The sequence below is a fragment of the Calidris pugnax genome, unplaced genomic scaffold, assembly GCF_001431845.1.
Source record: "Calidris pugnax isolate Ruff unplaced genomic scaffold, ASM143184v1 scaffold25, whole genome shotgun sequence".
NCBI lineage: Eukaryota > Metazoa > Chordata > Aves > Charadriiformes > Scolopacidae > Calidris > Calidris pugnax.
In genome coordinates this window covers 5,653,956-5,659,756 of record NW_015090805.1, presented here as the reverse complement: position 1 = coordinate 5,659,756, position 5,801 = coordinate 5,653,956, and positions in this window count along the sequence as shown.

The window sequence follows — 5,801 nt, the reverse complement described above, 5'->3', positions numbered from 1 at the left end:
AGGAGTGACGGCGGGGAGGGTGAGGACCACCCCTCCCGGAGAGCTCCGGCACCTCCCGGCGGCGTGGGGGACACAGCGGGCGTGGGAGGGGGCGAGGTCCCGACTGTCCCCCCCCCCGCGGAGTCCGGGCACCGGCTCCGTCTGCCGCGGAACCGTTCCGCCTTCCCCGGTGCGTCCGAAGGACCCACAGGTGTATCCCGGTGACCGGCGGAGGCCTGGCTCTGTGTCCCACAGGACTTCCCTGGTGGGAAGGGCTGATCTAGCGCTGCAAACAACCCCCACCTCCTTTAGGGCACTTAACAGCATTTTCACCCACCCCCCTCCCCGATTTAGCCTGTTGGAAGGTAGTATCCTTGACGCTACTTCTCCATTCTCAGGTTCAGTTGAAATTGGCCAGCAGATGCCATGGTCCTGTGGAGGAAGGACAGCTACCAGACGAGGCAGGTGCACACGTTCAGACACTAAGAGACATAAGAGTCCTTTTCTTAGAAAAACTAGCTGAAAAGTAGAACTAAGTCGACGTTTACCATACATCATACTGGTCATTTTTCTTGTAGGATGCTTCCCTTCCAGGCTACTCCATCTTATACTTCCCTTTTGTGTCTACATTGTGTTAAGTTACCCATCTGCCAAACTAATGCACCAAAGCAGAATGGGGTTGTGGTTTTTCGGGTAACATAAATAGTAGCAATCTGCACTTTCACAAGTTATATCAGTTTCTCTGTATTTTTTTTTTTTTTTCGGAGATCAGCAGAAAGCACAGCTCCACAGCTCACCTGTTGCTCTGTGATCACGGGTCACCAGTGATCTTACTTTTTTCTCCTTTTGAGACAAAAGTAGTATTTTAAACCAGTGTCGCTTTAGCTTGTAAAATCTCCTTATTTGCATTTCCTTTCTCATCTCGTCCTTCCTCTTCACACCTTCCTACATTTCCCAATGTACTTTCTGGGAATCTTTTTTCTCTGTCTAATCTAATCTGAGTCCATGCACGTGTTGTGGATGTATTATATCATGGTAGTCTAAAAAATGGCTATGTTCTAGTTTCTTAAGCTTTTTCCATAAAAGGGAACCTTACTGAAAAGAGCAATGTGAGGCCTCTGCTTCCTTGGAGATTTGCACGACTATTTATTTCTTTTTGCAAGCTACTGTTCTTTAAGTCTCTTCCCTTGTGCAAGGAGCATATCTACTGGAACACTATCTGTTCTCCAAGCTGAAGCTGCTTTTCTAGAGTCTGCTCCACTTGTTACTCATTTTTCATGCTTTCATTTGCCAACACAGCCGGAAAAGTGGGTATATTCAAAATGGAGGAAGTGTTTCTGTGGAACAAGGGTTTGTATGAGCTTATCCTCCCTGACTTCACAATCCTGACACAATGTGATGTGTGACAGTGCCTTTTATCTCTATTAATTGCTAAATATTTCAGGAGGAGCAGCATATGGATGGTTACATTGAGCTTGGAACCATAATAGCATCATTAAATTGCACAAACCCTTGTGCTTTCCAAATGGCACTTTTTCTCTTGGGGCACAGAAACTAAAATGGCTCTTGAACAGGTGCACAAATAATTATTTTATACTTAGCCTGCTGTCCCCCTTCAATCTATTTGTCTCAGTTGCAGTTTTCTCTAAGCCAGCTCCATAAATCTCACTGCAGAACCTCTCAGAGTCTATTAATACTTATGCTAGCACACACAGAAAAGATGCCTGCTACTTTTCTTAAGGTCCCGGGCAAATCCCTGACTGGTACGTTGCTGAGATTTCTTTTCCCTTTGTATTTCAGTTGAAGACCAAAGGGATACTTGAACTGGCAGTCTCTTAATCTGTATTGCTTGTTCAGGTTGATTTCAGTTAATGGGCTTTGACTCAGACATCCCTCCCACCTCACTTTGGACAGATAGTCCCAGAAATGACTTTACCAGACTCATGCCTTGCCTGAAGGAACAGTTTATGTCAAGAGTCGACGTTTACAGCAGCTCAAAGTTTTGGGAATTGGTTTTGGAGAATACATTTTTTAAACAATAGGAAAAGTAGAGGCATGGGTTGATAAAGATAAGAGGTGGAGGGGATTGGTACATCCTACTTTGGATGCCTAGCCTTAGGGATTTACATTAGGAGTCTGCTCTACTTAGGCCAGTGAAGAGAGGAGCCCATGGAGGGCTACTCAGTGCCCCTAAAATAAGCTTCAGTTCTGAATTGCCCTCTGGAGGGTCTTCTCTCCCTCACCTCCTGTTTATTGTATAGAGATTGTTCAGAGGATGTGGAGAGATTATATGGAGATGAACTGCCTAATCTAGGATCTGACGCATGATTATCCCAGTTTTCATTTTGCCAATGCAACATGGCATTTAAATGTGGAGAAATCACTTGCCAGCACCTCTCTGGGAGTGATTTTGACGTATGCTTGACAAATGGAGATAGCTGTATTTCAGTGAAGCTACAGCTTCCAGTACAAAATGTGAATGCATGTGTTATTCCCATGACCTTACCCTGCAAACTCATGCAGCTTCATGCTCGCATTTTCTAATTCATATCCGCAAGTGCATGCAATGGCATTGGCTTGCTACCTACATTGTAGTTTCTGATAGGCTAAATCACCTATGGCAGTCCTGCATGTATTTTGCTTGCTGTGTGCATTCTGCAAATGCAGTCCCGTGCATGACAAATAGCACTGAATGTTTGAAGTCAGATGAAATTGAGCCAGAGCTATTGGTTCTTCCCTCCAAGTTCTGAAATGTTTTATTTGCTTGGTATTCATCTCTCTTTTCCTCTGGAAGGGGCGTCTGCAGAAGAATTTCCACCACAGAATTGTGTTTCATACATGAGCTCTGAGTTTTAACTATTTTAAAGAGTCAGGGGCTTTTAATCTATCTCATTAAAGAAGTTCTGTTGAGCTGTAAGACCAAGTTTGTCCAATGTTCTCCTTAAAATTAAGGCACTTACCTGGAGATATCAAAATCACTTCTGAACATATAAAAACGCATCTGTTTTTATGACTAAGATGTGCACTTTGACAGTCATATGGCTAGCTGATCCTGACCCATGGCTCTTAGACATCAAAACTAAAAGCACATGAAGATCAGGCCTGGGGATGTTTTGATGCACAAAGGGAACAACTCATCTTGCAGCTTTGGAGAAGCTGCCTTGCCTAGAGCCTTCTTTGCTCCTCCTCTTGTTATTACACTTTTTCTCACTGGCCTAGTAAGTGTAAAACTAGATATTGCTTCAGACCATATGGAAACACTGATAGCTTTTTTGCACAACAGTGAGAAGAGCTATGGTTAGAAATGTCTGCTTAAAGATCAGCTGAAACAGTTTTGGTTCACACAACCTGATAATATTGACGAAGGGTCAAAATTTGCTAATCTAACAGTAATTTTAAATCATCAGTAGGTTTTATGGCTTGTCAGAGTTGGGGAAATTTTGCAGAGCAAGCCATTGGAAACTGAAGGGGAGATAAGGAGAGACTAGTGGGTGGAAGCTGTCTGATTTTGTTTTCTGGCAGGAAGAATACCAGAGGGAATTCTCTTTCCCAGCCTACCACCCCCATTTTTTCCTTATTTACACATTGATGCATGATTTTTTGGTGTCTAGCATTTCCATAATGCAATCTGGTAAACCTAGCACAGCTGTTTGAAAACCTGCCTGTTATTTAAGATTGCTTTACTGTGCAAAAGCTCCGATTTCACTTGCTAGCCTTCCCATTTCTGGGATAGGGAATGGCTATAAATATGGAGTTAGGTGTCACAGTTGCCAAAATTTATTATGGAGAGGTTTGCAATAACCTTCTCCCCTTTGCCCTTTATATATCTTCGGTTTTCTGCAGGGTAAAGTCTATCTTTCCTGATATTTTTGGAGAGTACCTAACACACCAAAGCAACTTTCCTGTCTGTGATCAAGTACTTTTGTAACAGGAGAACAAAACAAAACAAATAACCCAACCTAAAGCTATTGATCTTCATGGAGCATTATAAAAGCTGCTTATGTAAAGCTGTTTTGCAACCATCGCAGAGACACAGTGGCAAGCTTGGAATTTTGCTGCATACAGAAGCAAAATCTCCCCATGTTTCCTATGGTATCCCATTTGATGTGTAAATTGCCTTCCTTGATAATGTAGCTTGGACAACAAATATCTTTCTGAGTATTCTTTCTTTGTAAACTGCAGGACGAGTACCAATCATATGAAACTTTTTTTTTTTTTTCTGCCACAAGCAAATTGAATTAATCAAAGCTTGTTTAATTTGAATCCCTTTCTACTCCTTTTAGGAGTAATTATTTAAACTCTTTAAATACCAAGTGACTCCCTTCAGCTCTCTTGTTTGACTTGGAGTTCTTAATCAATTATGACATTTAATTTTCAACAGGTAAATTTCTGTTATTGAGGTGATTAAATACTGCATTTGTGGTCTTACTTATATATATTATAGAGCAGTCCACCACAGCTTCCCTGTCACTGCTTCTAGTCTTTCCTCCCTGTTTTCTCTGTCTCCCATTTCTACTTCAGCCTCCCATATCCTGAAATTTGGTTCATAAAAACTTCTCAGCTCTATTATGCTGTTCTGATTTAGGACCAGAGGTCCAAAACCAACATGCAGGGTCATTGGATCATGTCTGCCCTGTGCCCTATAGTTCCTTCCTTCCAGTGATTGCTGCTTACTGTAAAACCAATCTGTTTTTTGCTTGGTTGGTTGGTTTGTGGGTTTTTTTTATATTATTATTCCTGCTACAACTCCTGCAGCATTACTCACTCCACTGATAGTTAGAAATTCACTTTGACATTGTACTTTAAAATTTTGCTTATCTGGTTAAAATATTTTTGTTCAGGCAGTGAATTTTCCACTAATTTAAAATCATGCTTACCTCATTTTCTCCCTTCCCTTCATCTGATCTAATATATTAATAGCAAATAAATGAATCCCCTCTTAGTCTTTATTTTCTGAGGTTGAACTAGACCCATTCTTGCTCTTTTTCACTTGTACCATGAGCTCTCCATTCTCCTTGTCAGCATGCTGGTTCTCCTCTGTACAATATCAGTTTAAATGCATCTTACTGGTGCAGGAGGAACCAGAATTGTGACAGCATTACTGCAAAAGGCTCATCAGTGTCATGTACAACAGAAACAATATTCCCCTCTTCCTACAGGAAACGTCCTGGCTGATGTGATGTAGGATCACATTTACTTCTTTACGGTTATATTGCACTCATGGCTCTGTTATCCTCTGACTGGAGAGGATATAGTCAATTCCTTCTCTTTCCTTGTCAATCCAATCATGTTCATAACTCAGGACAGGAATTTCTGTTTAATTTATGACTTTGCACTTTGTACTATTAAATTTCACTCCATACTTATTACTTTACTCTAGTTTTCAAGGTCATGCAAGTCACTGTGATATTCAAAATCTTCCTGTTTTACAGACAGTAGTGCCTCAATTTGTGTAATCGATACATTTCACTGGTACCTTCTTACTCTCCAATGTAAAATAGTTTTGGCCGTGTCCCCCCTCCTCTGAATTACTGCCTTGCCCAAACAGGAGAAAGGAAATAATTGACTGCAAAGGTCAAAAGCTAAAAAACATCAGTCTCATTGTTCAAAGTCTAACGTAAGGGAGTGAAAATGCTGGTGGCTCCTTCCCACTGCAAAATCAGTGTGGTTCTGTGGTAGTGGCTCTCATTCTGCAGTCATTTCATGGCTGGGCTGACCGGTTGTGTCCACAGGACACTCTTCTCCCATGGACCTCTCCATAAGTGCAATAGTTCACTACTGCAGACTCAAATAGCAAATTGGTGTTAGAGGCGAATAGGTTG